Source organism: Trachypithecus francoisi, unplaced genomic scaffold (genome assembly GCF_009764315.1).
Source record: "Trachypithecus francoisi isolate TF-2019V2 unplaced genomic scaffold, Tfra_2.0 Lachesis_group12, whole genome shotgun sequence".
NCBI classification, from domain to species: Eukaryota; Metazoa; Chordata; class Mammalia; order Primates; family Cercopithecidae; genus Trachypithecus; species Trachypithecus francoisi.
In genome coordinates this window covers 103,767,258-103,786,752 of record NW_022681457.1, presented here as the reverse complement: position 1 = coordinate 103,786,752, position 19,495 = coordinate 103,767,258, and the positions used below count along the sequence as shown (strand labels likewise).

The 19,495-nt window shown below is 40.0% G+C and overlaps 1 protein-coding gene across 4 annotated transcripts in view; it reads right to left on the bottom strand.

Annotated features, from left to right (window-relative positions):
• EIF4G3 (eukaryotic translation initiation factor 4 gamma 3) overlaps positions 1-19,495 on the bottom strand; it is a 382,044-nt gene that overhangs the window by 306,971 nt on the left and 55,578 nt on the right. The gene's annotated exons all lie outside the window — the stretch shown is intronic.

Here is a 19,495-nt window from a genome sequence, read left to right as displayed (position 1 = left end):
GCTAAGGTAGAGGCTTCCCTCTAAGCTGATAACTGAGTCCAATAGGATGCTGGATACTTTCTAGCTTTGCTAATTGAACATAAATATCTTGTGAAAATGCTTAAATAGGCAATCTAGATTCTCAAGCTCTACTGCCTATAACAAAATTACATAGGTTTCTCTATTAAAAAGAAACCACTAAAGTTGCATAGAATTCTAAATACATTATAAGCCTAATAAATGTTAATTATATAAAGGCAAAAGTTGAAATTCAGCTTGCCCTAGGTTACACAGGATAGAAACCATAAAATCAGGATTAAAATCTATAACCTGGTTCTCCATTAAAATTTACTACTTTTTTTTTTTTTTTTTTTTTGAGACGGAGTCTCGCTCTGTCGCCCAGGCTGGAGTGCAGTGGCCAGATCTCAGCTCACTGCAAGCGCCGCCTCCCAGGTTTACGCCATTCTCCTGCCTCAGCCTCCCGAGTAGCTGGGACTACAGGCGCCTGCCACCTCGCCCAGCTAGTTTTTTTTTTTGTATTTTTTAGTAGAGACGGGGTTTCAGCGTGTTAGCCAGGATGGTCTCTATCTCCTGACCTTGTGATCCGCCCGTCTCGGCCTCCCAAAGTGCTGGGATTACAGGCTTGAGCCACCGTGCCCGGCCAAATTTACTACTTTTTTTTAAGGACTGGGAAAATTTTCTACAATTGCTTGGTACCTAGAAATATTTAATATATTTGATGGCTCTGCAAATGTTAAATGTTTAAAAGCTTTACTCTATGCATGTATATGCACAAAACACCTCTGAAAGAGCACATAAGAGACTGACAACAAGCCTGGTACAGTGGCTCATGCCTGTAATCCCAGCACTTTGGGAGGCCAAGGCAGGAGGATCACTTGAGGCCAGGAGTTTAAGACCAGCCTGACCAACAAGGCAAAACTTCATCTCTACTAAAGATACAAAAATTAGCAAGATGTGGTGGCACACGCCTATAATCCCAGCAACTCAGGAGGCTGAGAAACGAGAATCGCTTGAACCCGGGAGGCAGAGGTTATAGTGAGCCAAGATCGCTCCACTGCACTCCAGCCTAGGCAACAGAGCAAGACCCTGTCTCAAAAAAAAAGAAAATAAAATGACAACAGTGGCTGCCCTAAGAAAGGGAGTTACGGAATTGAATATTAGGAGATTTACTTTTCAATGTATACACCCCTTTGTCATGTTTGACTTTTTCATCGTCTACCAAAAACCTACAAATACTGTGTTTTTAATATGTGATTTAAAAATCACTAAGTTGGCCGGGCGCGGTGGCTCACGCCTGTAATCCCAGCACTTTGGGAGGCTGAGGTGGGCGGATCACAAGGTCAGGAGATCGAGACCATCCTGGCTAGCACAGTGAAACCCTATCTCTACTTAAAATACAAAAAATTAGCCGAGCGTGTTGACGGGCGCCTGTAGTCCCAGCTGCTCAGGAGGCTGAAGCAGGATAAAGGTGTAAACCCAGGAGACAGAACTTGCAGCGAGCCGAAATCGTGCCACTGCACTCCAACCTGGGCAACAGAGCAAGACTCCGTCTCAAAAAAAAAAAAAGTATAACGTGTGTACACTGATATAATAGTTAAATGATATCATTGATACCGTAATAGTTACTGCTCAACTTACTTGGAAGGAGGAAGTAGGTTCAAGACAGTGAGGCTATGCAAATGTAACATATTACTTTTAATTCAAATTTAACTCCTGTTTCTATAACATTTAAAGAAACATTCCTTTTAGAATTGATGCCACAGAAATTAATAGGGTTGTCTAGTTTCTGATTATATATATACATACATAAAATACAACGTGCATGTGTATGGATTATGTATTTGTATAGATACAGAGTCCCATCAATCCTGCACAATTCCTACACTTGAACAAACTCAACCATGCCATGGGAAAGGTAGAGGAGAAGAGAGATGCAGAGAAATATGAACAGTGCTGACTCCTGTCATTCCACTCAAGGAGCTCCAGAGTCCGCATGAGACTTAGATCTAAACCAACTAATTTCTTTAGTTCTCAAGATCCTAAGTGTGATTCTAATGTCAAGTACATAATTTGCTATACAATCTGGCCTCTAAGTAACAGTGAATTATCCTGTGCTCAGACAGGGAGGAAATATAAACTGAAAGAAAAACTGACTGTGCTGGACTTACTGAGACACAGTACAGTATATCTGATATGACCACTTTAAAAAGGTTTTCAAAAGTAATTTTGACCCTATGCAGCTTCAGAATCAACCATCCCTCACACCAGCACACCACTGTGTATAAAATATCCCAACCACTCTCCCATTACTCAGTGTCCAACTTTGTTCCAGGGCCAAATCAGTCACATTCTTATCAATTTCTGCAGAGATCAATAATATAATATAATGATTCTATCCAAAAGCCAAAATGTTATATAATACATTAATGAGCTATACTACATTTTTTTTTAATTCAAGAAAAAAAATCCTACTGGGTAAAATTGGTCTTTGTGCTACATGTAAGAATTCAGCCAGTCTTCTATTACACAAGATATTAATGAAGTTTGCAAACACTGTAAAACAATACCATTTTTCCCTAAATTAAAAAGATTATATGACTATTTTCTAAAATAAAAAATATTAATATACGGTTGGTTTATCAATTGTATACTTCTTAAAATTACCTAATACTTAACAGTCCAATTATTAACTAATATGCAAGCTAACTGCTAGTATACAATTTTAGCCCTCAAATTCATTCAATTTCCTCTCTATACCTCTTGTAAAATTGTTCTAAAAGCCACCCTCATCTTCCATTTCCCAAGCCCATGGCCACCACTCCAACTCAGATATTTATTTCTTCTCTTATAGCCTCTCTATTTGCAGTAGCTGCTTGGACTTTCCTGACTGGAATCTCTTCCACTTAAATTCATACAGCACAATATTATCAGACAAATCTTCATGAACAACATTATAGTCACCAATGAACATCAAATGTTATTTTTTACCTCCAAGTACAGACCCTATGATTCAATTATCACCATACATGGAATCCCTCCAACTAAACCTATTTTTATACTCCACACCATGAAACCTTCCCTAAATAAAAACTACCAGTCTCTGCAGGGTACGGTTGCTCACCCCTGTAATCCCAGCACTTTGGGAGGCCGAGGTGGGTGGATCACAAGGTCAGGAGTTCAAGACCACCCTGGTCAATATGGCGAAACCCTGTCTCTACTAAAAATACAAGAAAATTAGCTGGGCATGGTGGTGCACACCTATAATCCCAGCTACTCTGGAGGCTGAGGCAAGAGAACTGTTTGAACCCAGGAGGTGGAGGTTGCAGTGAGCCGAGATTGCGCCACTACACTCCTGTCTGGGCGACAGAGTAAGACTCCATCTCAAAATAAATAAATTAATTAATCAAAATGCCAGTCTCTGCCAGGCAGGGTGGCTCACGCCTATAATCCCAGCACTTGGGGAGGTCAAGGCAGGTGGATCACTTGAGGTCAGGAGTTCCAGACGAGACTGGCCAACATGGCAAAACCTCATCTCTACCAAAAATACAAAATTTAGCTGGGCGTAGTGGTATGCACTTGTAGTCCTAACTAGTCAGAAGGGTGAGGCAAGAGAATCACTTGAGCCTGGGTGTTTGAGGCTGTAGTGACCTATGATGGTGACACCGCATTCCAGCCTGGGTGACAGACCAAGACTGTCTCTAAAAGAATTTATTTATTTATTTATTTATTTTTGAGACGGAGTTTCGCTTTGTTGCCCAGGCTGGAGTGCAGTGGCCAGATCTCAGCTCACTGCAAGCTCCGCCTCCCGGGTTTACGCCATTCTCCTGCCTCAGCCTCCCGAGTGGCTGGGACTACAGGCGCCCGCCACCTCGCCCGGCTAGTTTTTTGTATTTTTTAGTAGAGACAGGGTTTCACCGTGTTAGCCAGGATGGTCTCGATCTCCTGACCTCGTGATCCGCCCGTCTCGGCCTCCCAAAGTGCTGGGATTACAGGCTTGAGCCACCGCGCCCGGCCTCTAAAAGAATTTAAAGAAAGATCACATGTGGCTTCCTTTCACTTAGCCTCAGTTATCTATTTATTTGTAAAAGGAAGTATGAAATAATGAAATGTTGTACAAAGAATGTTGTAGGGATTAAATGATATAATCCTTATAAAAAATGTAGTATATAACAGGTGTTCAGTAAATGATCTTGTTATTTCTTATGTTAACATCTTTTCTCCAGCTAGAACACAGACTTTTTTTTGGTTTTTTTGGACACAGTCTTGCTCTTGTCTCCCAGGCTGGAGTACAATGGCACGATCTCAAACTCACTGCAACCTCTGCCTCCCGGCTTCAAGGAATTCTCCTGCCTCAGCCTCCCAAGCAGCTGGGATTATAGGCACGCACCACCACGCCCGGCTAATTTTTGTATTTTTAGTACAGACAGGGTTTTGCCATTTTGGTCAGGCTGATCTCGAACTCCTAACCTCAGATGATCCATTCACCTCAGCCTCCCAAAGTGTTAAGATTACAGGCACCCACCACCACGCCTAGCTAATTTTTAGAACACATACGCTTTTTGAAGGATGAATGGTTGAAGAATACACAGAAGCAAATTAGTTCCAAAGCTGATTTGAACCCAAAGCTGCCTGCCTTTTTTCTGTACTGGTAAAAGATTTGAAGGCAGGGATTATTAACAAGTCTTGGTCTGAATGACCGAAAGGATCATTTTCTTATGAGAAGACTGGAAAAAAATGACATGCCACCAGCGCCAAACCAGCATCTCCCAAAAGAGTATAGACATTGCCTCAAATATCAAATCAAAGTACTAAATCGAAATCCTGCCTCTCTTCTAGCCAGCCTATCCAGCTACAGTCATCACAGATCAGTCAGCTAAGAGAGGTAACAACAACCCAAATGACCCATGTTCAGGGGAGATACCCGATGCATGCAGAAAAAGGGGCAGGGGAAAAAATGGGTAGAGAAGTAAGTGCTGACTCCTCCATTTTCCCCCACCCACTCATGTTACTTGGGAGACAGCAGATAAAATGAAAAGTGCTCACTTGCAGAAAAAAAAAGGTCTTACTGGCCGGGAACGGTGGCTCACGCCTGTAATCCCAGCACTCTGGGAGGCCAAGGCAGGTGGATCACCTAAGGTCGGGAGTTCAAGACCAGCCTGACCAACAAAGAGAAACCCGTCTCTACTAAAAATACAAAATTAGCCGGGCGTGGTGGCACATGCCTATAATCCTAGTTACTCAGGAGGCTGAGGGAGGAGAATCGCTTGAACCCAAGAGGAAGAGGTTGCAGTGAGCCAAGATCGCGCCATTGCACTCCAGCCTGGGCAACAAGAGTGAAACTCTGTCCCAAAAATAAAAATTAGTCGGGCGTGGTGGTGCATGCCTTCAGTCCCAGCTACTTAGGAGGCTGAGGCAGGAGAATCGCTTGAAACCTGGAGGTGCAGGTTGCAGTGAGCTGAGATGGCGCCACTGCTCTCCAGCCTGGGCGACAGCAAGAATCTCAGTCTCAAAAATAAAAAAAAGAAAAAAGATGATCTTACTTTGAATCTTGATCCCTGTACTTTCTACAATGGGAAAGTCATTTCATCTCCCCAAACCTCAGTCTCCTCACAAATGATAGCAGATGTCTCACAGAATTATGGTAATATTTTAAGTAGATGTCATCTTAGATACATTTGCTAACAATGACATTAAATCTAAAATAAAAGCAGACCATTATGGCAAACACGTTATGTGATTACAAACGTGAACTCTGGTGTCAAGTTCCTAATCCACATTCCGACTCCACCCCTTACTACTTGTGGTGGAGACACATTATTTTCTGAGCCCCAATTTTCCTATATGTAAACAGGAATATTAATAGTCCTTACACTTCATATAGTCGCAGTGAAAATTAAATAATGTATGTGATACGCTTGATATAATCCCTAATAATTACAGTAACTAAATAAGTTACAACAGAAAAAGTTTATTGCTCTCTTTATTTAACTGCCTCATTAAAATAATCAAGTCTAAGCAACAACAGCTTTAATTGTTGGGAGTGGCCTAATTCAGTGTATCTAAACTTTACGGTCTTAGAATCCTTTTACATCTAAAAATTATCAAGCAACATAAACAGCTTTTGCTTAAACAGGTTACTTCCACCTATATTTGCCAAATTAGAAGTTAAAACTAAGAAAAAATTACATATTAACTTATTCTAGGAAAATAATAAGCCAACTATATGTTATCGTAAGTAATGCTTCTTTTGAGACAGAGTCTCGCTCTGTCACCCAGGGGAGTGCAATGGTACAATCTTGGCTCATTGCAATCTCCGCGTCCCAGGCTCAAGTAATCTTCCCTCCTTGGCTGGCCTAAGTAATGTTTTTTTTAATTTTTAAGGAAAGCCATACAAGCTGGGCATGGGGGCGTGCACCTGTAGTCTCAGCTACTCAGGAGGCTGAGGTAGGAGAATGGCTTGAGCCCAGGAGTCGAAGCTGCAGTGAGCTATGATTGCGCCACTGTACTCCAGCCCGGCTGACAAAATGAGACCCTGTATCAAAACAAAAAAAAAGTCATGTAATTTTTTTTTAATGAAGGGAGAAGAGTAGCACTATATATATATATTTTTTTGAGACGGAGTCTCGCTCTGTCGCCCAGGCTGGAGTGCAGTGGCCGGATCTCAGCTCACTGCAAGCTCCGCCTCCTGGGTTTACGCCATTCTCTCGCCTCAGCCTCCCAAGTAGCTGGGACTACAGGCGCCCGCCATCTCGCCCGGCTGGTTTTTGTATTTTTTAGTAGAGACGGGGTTTCACCGTGTTAGCCAGGATGGTCTCGATCTCCTGACCTCGTGATCCGCCCGTCTCGGCCTCCCAAAGTGTAGGGATTACAGGCTTGAGCTAACGCACCCAGCCGCACTGTACATTTTTTGCAAATCACTTTCACGTCTGGTTTAATGGTAGACCAGCTGAATTATTTTCTTTTTTTTAATAAGCTTTCTTAGGCTGAATGATTTTCTTTTTAATTCTATCAAATGGATTCAGACAGAAGAATGAATTCTTATATGTGCTTCTGCATTTAATCTGTTACATGTTATTTTGAAGTCTGTGGAAAAAACCTGGTCTCACACCAGAAAAAAAGGATGAGTGTTTTAATACTCTTTCCTAAATACTGGGCATTTTTTTTTTAATTACACCAAAATTCAATGAGTGACAGTTTTTTAGGACTTAGGTGTTAATCTAAATTAGATTAAGTTCTAATCTAAAACCAAATGAATGAACTTTTCATATGCTGTTACACTAAAATCAATTGGTCAATACTGAATTTTAAATGTATCTTTCACCTGTCCACGATTTTGTAACATCATGCATTGGTCACCCGGAAAATACTGGTGCACTGTTATACAGGACTTCCTTGACACATTTCATTGTACAGTATCAAAAATCTTATCTGGGCCAGGCAAAGTGGCTCATGACTTGCAATCCCAGTACTTTGAGAGGCTGAGGCGGGAGGATCCCTTGAACCAAGAGTTTGAGACTATCCTGGGCAACATGGCAAAACCCAGACTCTTCAAAAAATACAAAAAATTAGCTGGATGTGGTGGCACATGCCTGTATTCCCAGCTACTTGGGAGGCTGAAGTGGGAAGAATACCTGAGTCCAGGAGGTCGAGGCTGCAGTGAACCGTGATTGCACCACTCCAGCCAGAGTGATACAGTGACACCTGCCTCAATTTTTTTTTTTAATTTTATCTGTTCATATCTCTACTGATATCATCAGAAAAGTCTATTAAGTATTGGAAAGTTGTCAAGTTCATGGCGGTGGATACAAGTGTCTAAAATTCTAATTTTCACTTGAAAGCTGTAATTTTGTTTTGTTTTGTTTTTCTTGAGACAGTCTCACTTTCTCGCCAGGCTGGAGTGCAGTGGTGTGATCTTGGCTCACTGAAACCTACACCTCCCGGGTTCAAGCCATTCTCCTGCCTCAGTCTCACGAGTAGCTGGGACTACAGGTGCGTGCCACCATGCCCAGCTACTCTTTGTATTTTTAGTAGAGATGGGGTTTCACCATGTTCGCCAGGATAGTCTCGATCTCCTCACGTCGTGATTCACCCACCCTGGCCTCCCAGAGTACTGGGATTACAGGCATGAGCCACCGTGCCTGGCCCTTCAAAGCTGTAATTTTACCATTGGCAACAGTTTTCCTTGAAATCACAAGCACAATCATCTATTTTTGATAATTTATCTGGAAAATATCCAAGCATAAATAACTAGTTTATCATTTCAAAATGGTGATGCCTGAAAAAAGCTGCTATTTGGGCTTGCCACTCACTCACACAAATGCTATTCATTAAGACCACTATTGGACAATTATGCAACAGAACTGCTGTATGTGTACTTCCCATTTTATCACACAGAATATTAAGAAGATGTATATTCAAAGGCCAAGACTTAATAAAAAAATTTTTTTTGCTGTTTCATCAAAGAAACTAAGTGAAAAGTAAAACTGCTGTTTTGTTTGTTTGTTTGAGTGTGCATGTTGGGGAAAAACCCAATCGTTATTATTAGCATGGTTTGGTACCACTACCTTGATTTGTGCTAAGGTACCAGCAACAAATCAATTGTGCAAGTCATTTTGCTTACGCCTGTAATCCTAGCATTTTGAGAGGCTGAGGCAAGAGGATCACTTAAGGCCAGGAGTTCTAGACCAACCTGGGCAACATGGTGAGACCTCATCTCTATGGGGAAAAAAACATGTTTCTTTATTTACAATTACAGTTTACATTTTCACAATTGGTGAAAATGTATTCAAAATAAGGGCAACAAAAAATCTTACTATAATCTTATGTGTTCACTGGAGCAGCACTTTTAATTTCCTTCAAGAACTTTTCCTTTGCATTCACAACTTGGCTAACACCTTCCTTGCAAAGCTTAATCATTTCTAGCTATTGATTTAAAGTGAGACATGTAACTCTTCCTTTCACATGACCCTTAGAGGACACTGCAGGGTTACTGGCCTAATTTCAATATTGTCATATCTCAGAAAAGAGCAAGGCCCATGGGGAGAGAGGGGAATGGCCTTTCAGTGGAACAATCAGCACACAGTATTTTTTATTACGTTTGCCATATTACATGAGCATGGCACCTCAAAACAATTGTAATAGTAAGATCAAAGATCACTAAAAAGAATTATAAAGAGACACGAAGTGGGCACATGCTGTTAAAAATGATGCCAAAAGCTTTGCTTCATTCAGCTGCCACAAACCTTAAATTTGTTAGGAAACCAACAAACAAAAAGGAATCCGTGAAGTGCAACAGACCGAGGTGAAATAAAGTGAGATGTGTCTGTAAGATTGTTTCTTCACCTGCAAAATGAAGGGAAAAAAAAATGTACTACTTCAGAGAGCTGATATAGAGTTAAATAAGATGAGTCATTAGAATAATTTGTTGTTGTTGTTGTTTTTAAAGAAACAGGGTCCCACTCTGTTGCCCAGGCGGAATGCAATGGCACAATCATAGCTTACTGCACCCGTGAACTCCTGGGCTCAAACAGTCCTCCTGCCTCAGTCTCCCAGGTATCTAGGAATATACAGGTAGGGACCACCATGCCCAGCTAATTCATTTTTTTGTTTTTGTTTTTGTTTTTGTTTTTGCAGAGACAGGAGTCTCATCATGTTACCCAGATTGGTCTAGAACTCCTGGCCTTAACCAATCCTCTTGCCTCAGCCTCCCAAAGTGCTACAGTTATAGGTGTGAGTCACTGTGCTCAGACAATTTAAAGGATACCCAGTGCCTTGTATATTGTAGGCATACAACAAACAACTGCTACTATTATGACCTCTAAGAGCAATCGTCTAATAATAAAGGTCAAAATGAGGTACAATACTTCAATAGCAGCTGAATTAATGACAGAATAACAGAGAATTTCTCTCAGACTTCAACCCTGTATTTGTACAACAGTCTATATAATATATAACAGTAAAATTTATATACACATAAATTTTCACTATGTGTAATACATTATATTCCCTTCTTCGAATATGTGACAACCAAGCATTAGCATCTAAAAATTTAGTATATCAGCTTGTTTAATATTGAGATTGTTAAACATAATTTTGAAAGTTCTATTTGATACTTTCCAGCCAGAAACCATGTAACATCAAGGGTAATCAAGAGCACTCACTAGGTTTATCTTAACAAATGACTTGTCTAGGAGGGAAATTTGAGACAAATGAAAAAATAATCATAAATAAGACACAGATTCAGATATTAGGATCAACAAAATCCTCCAAAATCTCGTTTAAAAATCCAAATACAAGCGGCTCACGCCTGTAATTCCAGCACTTTGGGAGGCTGGGGGGGGTGGGGGCGGATCACGAGGTCAGGAGTTCAAGACCAGCCTGACAGAGTGAAACTCTGTCTCTACCAAAAATACAAAAATTAGCTGGGCGTGGTGGCAGACGCCTATAATCCCAGCTACTCAGGAAGCTGAGGTAGGAGAATCGCTTGAACCCAGGAGGCGGAGGTTGCAGTGAGCCAAGATCCCACCACTGCACTACAGCCTGGGCGACAGAGCGAGACTCCTTCTCAAGAAAAAAAAAAAAAAAAATGCAAGTACAACAAAGCTGGGTGGCAGGCACACAAGCATCTGTTGTATTATTTTTATAATTTTCCATATGCATTAAACATTTCATTAAAAGATTAATCACGCATAAAAAAATGAAAGAGAACTCTTGGTTATTGCAAATTGGAAATAAAATTGTAAAATATAGTCCAGCTCTATCTGATAAAGCCTACATATCCAAATGTAACATCTATTGAATAATAACTTTTTTATTTCATCTTAATGGTTAACTTCTATACAAGAAAGGTGAAAGACAAAGACTATACTAACAAGGTTTACCTTAAGGAGATATGTCAATCTGAACTGAGGCTAAAGGCATTTTTAAATTATCCACATAATTGTCTAAACTGTCCTCTTCATCTTATCTAATAAAACATAAAAACATTAAGTAATTTCAAAATCACCTGACACTGGTGAAAGATTCTTGTATTTCATTAATGAGTATCAAGCACCAACAATGAGTTAGTGACACAAAAAATATTTATTTTGACTGTACTTTTTAAATTACACAGTAATTTCAACAAAACCAAATGCTGCAGTGTGGCACGCAGCTATAACAGTGTACTTTCTTTATCCAAATAAACACAAGAAAAGCTTTGCTTTGCATCGTTCATTACAAGAAACTGAATTTTTCTTTTGCAACTATTTATTTTTAAATAAGGAAGTAAAATTTTCAAAATGATACAGTTGCTGCTGCAAAGTATGAATAATAAGATTGAAGGAGGTAAGAGAGAAACGACTAGTGCAAGCCCTAACAAAAGCCCTGTACACTGGGTATGGCTAAACCCTGAGTATGAAAGCACTCTTTGTCTTTCTGGTCAATGGAAGGCCTTTCACTGTCCCAGTATATAGTGTTAAAAAAAAAAAAAATTAAAAGCAGGAGAACAGGGAGGATGGGGAGTTCTGCCTCTTTAGGGGATATCTCCTCAGCTGCCTGGCTACAATAAGGACGAAGACTGCATGAACACAGGAAAGTTTTCCAAGCATGCAGCTACTAGGTCTTTGTTCAACACAGACCAGCCAAAAAAAGGACTCATCTACCCTACTTATACCACATTTCACTTTACTCTTAAACCAAATTCCAGGAATTGCATTTTTATTTCACACTGGCCCCTGCAAACTAGTTTACTGAGAAATCCACAGAGGACACAGTCTTTTGGCTTACAATTTGGACTCCAGCAAAGATAATCCCACTCCTTCTGAGAAGACATTAGCAAAGTTATTAAGAAATTTCATGATTTTGTTCATTTTTTAAAGGCTGCATAACCAAATGCAGTTCTCTATGAAGTTAACAGTTCACTGTCTCATTAAGCACTTCACATATGAACAAGTAATACACATTCATAACCAGACATCTCCGTATTTCAGTATGCAACACTTTGAACACAATAAACCCTCAGGGTGTGGATCATAACTATTTTCCTCATTGCCATAACTGAACCAACTAAAATGCAATTAATGAAAGAAACTGTCATGGTTTAATTAGCTTTGGTTGATAACCCACCGTGTAATTATCTGCGAAGCTACAGGTAGCCTAAGACATCACTTCCTTTCAGGTCCTAAACAAAGAAAAAAAGACTCATTCTCTAGTATTAAGATTAGATATAGAAATGTTGGGCCCAGCGCAGTGGTTCACACCTGTAATCCCAACACTTTGGGAGGCGGAGGTGGGCAGATCACTAAGGTCAGGAGTTCAAGACCAGCCTGGCCAACACGGTGAAACCCCATCTCTACTAAAAATACAAAAATCATCTGGGTGTGGTGGCAGGTGCCTATAATCCCAGCTACTTGGGAGGCTGAGGAAGGAGAATCACTTGTACTTGGGAGGCAACAGTTGCAGTGAGGCAAGATCGCGCCGCCGCACTCCAGCCTGCATGACAGAGCAAGACTACGTCTCAAAACAAAAAAAAAGAAATAGAAATGCTGAGAGCTGGGCACAGTGGCACATGCCTATACTCCCCGCTATAGGTGCACCAGAATCATACCAATGAATAGCCACCACACTCCAGCAGAGACAACATACTGAGAACCAACCTCTATTTAAAAAAAAAGAAAAAGAGAATAAATGTTTATTTTCTTTAAAAAATACATATATATGAAGTTGATATATCTTCATTTCTGGAAATTTTCTTTTAAAAATCCAACTCCATGACTGAGATTTTAAGTAGTATATGGCTGACTTTATGAAGAGCTACATTACAATTCGCTTGTAAGACAAATTAGATTGCAAATAAATGCATTTTAGTAATTACAGATTATTCTGAAGTCTATCTAGTTTAAGAAATTTTGTTTGTAACACTACTTTAAGAAGTACTAGGCCGGCCGTGGTGGCTCACACCTGTAATCCCAGCACTTTGGGAGGCTGAGGAGGGTGGATCACGAGGTCAGGAAATCGAGACCATCCTGGCTAACACGGTGAAACCCCATCTCTACTAAAATACAAAAAATTAGCCGGGTGTGGTGGCGGGCGCCTGTAGTCCCAGCTACTCGCGAGGCTGAGGCAGAATGGCGTGAACCCAGGAGTGAATCGAGATCACGCCACCGCACTCCAGCCTGGGTAACAGAGCAAGACTCCATCTCAAAAAAAAACAACAAAAAAAATTGAAAATCCGGCCACTGCACTCCAGCCTGGGAGACACAGCGAGACTCCGTCTCAAAAAAAAAAAAAAAAAAAACTACCGAATGCCATCTTTTGAGTTGAAATGGGTATGAAATGCTTACAGAATGAGATTTGAAAGAGTCCTGGGAGATAATCTTATAAAATGAAAGTCTGACTAAATAAAAAGGAAAAAAAATGCCGGGCACGGTGACTCAAGCCTGTAATCCCAGCACTTTGGGAGGCCGAGACGGGCGGATCACGAGGTCAGAAGATCGAGACCATCCTGGCTAACACGGTGAAACCCCGTCTCTACTAAAAAATAAAAAAAGAAAAAAACTAGCCTGGCAAGGTGGCGGGCGCCTGTAGTCCCAGCTACTGGGGAGGCTGAGGCAGGAAAATGGCGTAAACCCGGGAGGCGGAGCTTGCAGTGAGCCGAGATCCGGCCACTGCACTCCATCCTGGGTGACAGAGCGAGAGACTCCGTCTCAAAAAAAAAAAAAAAGGAAAAAAAAAGACTTGAGAAATAAAGTAATCTATTGAAGGTAACATAGCTAAATTTCCTTTATAAAATGACTATAGAGAATAAAATGCCAAATTCATGTACAGTTTGCAACCTAATTTTCCTGGGTCATGATTTGCAAATGAATAATGTAGTCCCAAAGGGCCACTATATTTTCTGGAAATCATGCTGACTAGTGAAAGAAAATGGTACTTCAGTGAGAATAAAAGGAAAAAGATACGCAAAGAATATAAGTTAATTTTATTTGGCAAACAAAAAGTAAATATTATGTAATTTGAAAAAGGACAAAGAAACTATAGATATAACCATAACCTGTAGATCTGCAAATGGCCTGTGCTATTAATTCTAACTTTAAGTATCACTGAATTACTGTTAAAGAAAAACATTTACATAGTACAGAGGCTATAAAAGAGAAAGGACTAGGATACAAGGATGTAAGGTAGAAAGTATCTTCCATCATCCAATCTTTTTCTTCCAAAAGTAACCACTATCGAGTTTCTTATGCATCTTTTCAGAAATTTTCTACACATATACTTTTATCAATTTAACGACTCTTAAAAATTTTCTAAAATTAATCATTGTGATTGTTCTAAAATTATCTAAAATGTCAGCTCTAGAGGTATAAGAATAAAATTTCTAAAATATGGGTCTCATTCACAATTATGAAAACATGATGAAGACTGTTGGTAAAGTTATAAAACAGAAAATAAATATACCAAATTCTTAAGAATGTGGCCTAATATTCCATCTGCAAAGATCGTTTTTAGCATTTATTTTCACACTATGCAGAAAATTAAAATATACATACTTGATAAATGATACTGTCACTTTTGACAAGTTACATAATCTATAAATTTACAACAATTTATCAATCCAGTCCATCTTCTTTTCCTCCATTTCCTCTCAATTACACATCATTAAGTCTGTTCCAATTGAGTAATCACTCCTTTGTAAGCAAAATTAGGTCAAATCATAAACTAGCAATAGCACTCCATGTCCTGATGAAAAAAAATCAAGAAATAAAAATTTATGTCCAGGCATGGTGGCTCACGCCAGTAATCCCAGCACTTTGGAAGCCTGACCAGCCTGGCTAATGTGGTGAAACCTCGTCTCTACTAAAAATACAAAACTTAGTCGGGCATGGTGGTTCATGCCTATAATCCCAGCTACTCAAGCAGGACGCAGGAGAATAACTTGAACCCAGGAGGCAAAGGCTGCAGCGAGCTGAGATCATTACAGCCTGGACAACAGAGTGAGACTCCATCCCAAAAAAAAAAAAAATCTAACATACTATTATACAAATACATACAGTCTTCAGTAAATATGTCCTAATAGATCAAAGATACCAGTTTTAAATATGCATATCCCAGTTGATTGACGGGGTTAAAAAAAAGACTATGGCACTGAATATGAATCTCAACTCACATTACTTAATACGCATCTCAGTATAAGAGCACGAGTATGAACTTTACCTTCCTTTTTATTTTTTACTAGCTTCCTAAGAAGTGTGAAGCATAAACTTAAGTCAGACCAACAAGTTTAGTTTCCTAACCTGTAAAATGGTTTTTGGGGTGTTTTTTGAGACAAGGTCTTGCTCTGTCACCCAGGCTGGAGTGCAGTGGCATGATCATGACTCTCTACAGCCTCGACTTCCTGGGCTAGGACTAGAGAGAACTCTGCTTAAACAATGACACATTTGAATTTGAAATAGTTTAGATGAGCTCTCAATATAGTATTTCTACTATATTACATTCATACCATGCTTACCCTCAGATGGACAATTTTCAAGACATGAAAACTCCTTTATACCAAAGAATAAATTGCAATTACTAACAGCAAAATCATGTAAACAGAAGCAAGAAGTCAAATAATGTCTATTCTCCTATATATTGGAAAACCAAAAAACTAAATGACTAATTCAAACCATGTAACTTATTTTTCTGTTGATTTTTATAAATTACAAGGTGAGAGAAAAGGAGAATTACTTTTTCTGCATGTCATAAACTGGAAAATTAGCTGCAAACTCAAACTTGATGCTTTTTAAATAAACATCTCCTTATTTAATATGCTTTCACATACCTAATATTTTAATACCTTCAGCAGTTAGCACACTAATACAGAACAGGTCAAACGAGATGTTTTTCAGTTTGGGTGAATTCAAGTTCAACTGTGATTCAATTATTATAGCCCAAACCAATAATATTGAGCACTTTCATGTAAGAAAATAACACAATTTAAATGTGTGAAAAACTCCTTTCCAATGCATTTAACATATCAGCTGGGGTCTTAGTCTTGCCAGTTTGTATTACACATATGGATGATGTGTAATTGCACTTATACTAGTAATAATGCTGTTTCAAGCTATACAGATTCAGATTCAAACAAGACAGGAATCATGATGTCTACAGAAGCTAGAGACAAGTTAAAATCATGTACTGAGGCAAAATTACATGGTTGGAACATGAACGAAAGGGCAATATAAGCCAAACCCAATAAAAAGTAAAAGCCTCTGGAAAACTGCTATACAACTTGATGGCCAACCTTTTCGTCTTGTGTCTTCATTATTATTGCCATCCTCTCTTAATGGTAAATTATCAAAATATTTAAAAGTTGTAAGACATCTATCTGGTCGCAAAAGGATCTCCAATTTTCTTAATCGGCCCTAGTCCACATGACTCTGAGACAGTGGTAGGCTTAAATAATACAAGACATAACACTGTGGAAAAAATGGTTCATCCAAAAAAGAAAGAAGTGATGCCTTCGATACCTAAACTAAAGTAGATCAGAGGCCAGCTGCAGTGGCTCATGCCTGTAATCCAAGTACTTTGGGAGGCTGAGGTGAGCAGATCACTTGAGGCCAGGAGTTCAACACCAGCCTGGCCAACATGGCAAAACCCTGTCTCTACTAAAAATACAAAAAATTAGGTGGCTGTGGTGACATGCACCTGTAGTCCCAGCTACTCAGGAGGCTGAGACACGAGAATCGCTGGAACCCAGGAGGGGAAGGTTACAGTGAGCCAAGATCACAACACTGCATTCCAGCCTGGCAACAGAGCAAGACTGTCTCAAAAAAAAAAAAAAAAGTATTAATAGATCAGAGCATTTGGGCCAAAAATTTGTCTTAAAATTTACTGGCATTAAGGTTAAAATAAAAAGGGAAGTGGGTGGCAGGAAAAGACACCCTGTTGGCCAGGGTGGTCTCGAACACCTAACCTCAAGTGATCCACCCGCCTCGGCCTCCCAAAATGCTGGGATTACAGGCATGAGCTAGCTAGCTCAACTAAGCACCCAATACCTCACGCTAAAGGCCTGAAGGAAGAAGAGGCATGCCCATTTCCAAACATAAATGCTACTTATCTCAGTCTCTACTGTTCTATACAATGTTCAACGCTTAATCAAAACTTAGGAGACCCACATATAGAAAAAAACCACCTGTAGTGAAGAGGAAAAAGCAATTAATGCAACAAGATTCAGAGATGACACAGAAGCTAGAAAAATGAAGAAAGGGATTTCTCTGTAATTATGATTAGAATATTAAAGGACAAAGCGAAAAACGAGAAAACATACATGAACAGATGGGTAATTTCAGAAAGAAAAAATATTTTTAGATGGAAATTAATTTCAAAAGCTAAATGCAAATGCTAGAAATAAAAAATACCATGTCAGCAGACTGGGCCCAACTGATGAAACAATCAATGAACTTGGGCCGGGCACGGTGGCTCACGCCTATAATCCCGGCACTTTGGGAGGTCAAGGTGGGTGGATCACCTGAGATCAGGAGTTCAAGACCAGGCTGGTCAACATGGCAAAACCCCATCTCTACTAAAAATACAAAAATTAGCCAGGCATGGCGGCACACGCCTGTAATCCCAGCTACTCAGGAGGCTGAGGCACGAGAATCACTTGAACCCAGGAGATGGAGACTGCAGTGAGCTAAGATCATGCCACCACATTCCAACCTGGGCGACAGAGTGAGATTCTGTCTCAAAAAAAAAAAAAAAACAGTCAATGAACTTAAAGATACATTAAGATGCATCAATAGGAATTACCCAAACTACAACACAGGGAGGAAAAGAAAAACAAAAAGAAAAAGAGGCCAGCCGAGCGCAGTGGCTCAAGCCTGTAATCCCAGCACTTTGGGAGGCCGAGATGGGCGGATCACGAGGTCAGGAGATCGAAACCATCCTGGCTAACACGGTGAAACCCCGTCTCTACTAAAAACTACAAAAAACTAGCCGGGCAAGGTGGCGGTGCGTGTAGTCCCAGCTACCCGGGAGGCTGAGGCAGGAGAATGGCGTGAACCCTGGAGGCGGAGCTTGCAGTGAGCTGAGATCCGGCCACAGCACTCCAGCCTGGGTGACAGAGCGAGACTCCGTCTCAAAAAAAAAAGAAAAGAAAAAGAAAAAGAGGCCAGGCGTGGTGGCTCAAGCCTGTAATCCCAGCACTTCAGGAGGCCGAGACGGGCGGATCACGAGGTCAGGAGATGGAGACCATCCTGGCTAACACGGTGAAACCCCATCTCTACTAAAAAAAACACAAAAAACTAGCCAGGCGTGGTGGCGGGAGCCTGTAGTCCCAGCTACTTGGGAGGCTGAGGGAGGAGAATGGCGTGAACGCGGGAGGCGGAGCTTGCAGTGAGCTGAGATCTGGCCACTGCACTCCAGCCTGGGCGACACAGCCAGACTCGGTCTCAAAAAAAAAAAAAGAAAGAAAGAAAGAAAAAGAGGTTCCACTAATGTGGGAAAGTATCAAATGGTATAATATACATATAACTGGATTCAAAGAAAAAAGAGACTAAAACAAAGGAAATACTTGAGATAATGAGCTAGAATTTTCCAGAAAAAAATTTAAAATCCCAAACCACACATCCAAGAAGTTTAGAAAAATCCTAAGCAGGGTTTCAACAAACACACAAGCCTGGAAACATCAAAGTCAAACAGCATCAAGGCAGCAAGAAGAAGAAAACAAAAAATTACACATATACTTAAGTAAACAGGTAAGAATTACAGCAGACCTTGTGAGAAGCAATACAAGTCAGAAAACAATGACATTTGCACTACTTTAAAAGAGTGTGGCCGAGCATGGTAATTCCAGCACTTTTGGCAGCTGAGGCTGGAGGACAGCTTGAGCCAAGGAGTTTGAGACTAGCCTGGGCAACATGGAAAAACTCATCTCTACAAGAAATTGAAAACGTTGCCAGGCGTGGTCATGTGCACCTGTCGTCCAAGCTACTTGGGAGGCTGAGGTGGGAGGATCATCTGAGCCTGGGAGGTCAAGGTGGTAGTAAGCCATGATTGTACTACTGCACTCCAGCCTGGGAAACAGTGAGACACTGTCTCAAAAAAACCATTTTTTTTTAATAATCAAAAAAAAGAAAAAAACTTGTCAACACAGAATTTTATGTAGGAAAAATATTTTTCAAAAATGAAGGCAATATAAAGATCAGTATCATTAATATAAATAATGTTCTCCATACCAAAGTAAATATATTGTTAGATATTTTTACTCAAACTTAATAAACACAGTCAAAGTGATATTTGTCCTTGAAATGAGGTTTAAAAACTGGGAGACTCAAACATTTTCCTTAACATTCAACGAAAGTTTATCTTTTCTAAACACCATCTAAAACAATCCTCCCTGTTAATTCTGATATTGCTTGTCCAATCTATAGCTTGGAAGGCTCTGGAGAAGCATTTTGTTGCTTTAGTTAAAGCAACCAAAAGAAAATTAAATAAGCCTAGGAAAAAATGCTGAATTTAAAAAAGGTTCTTTCTG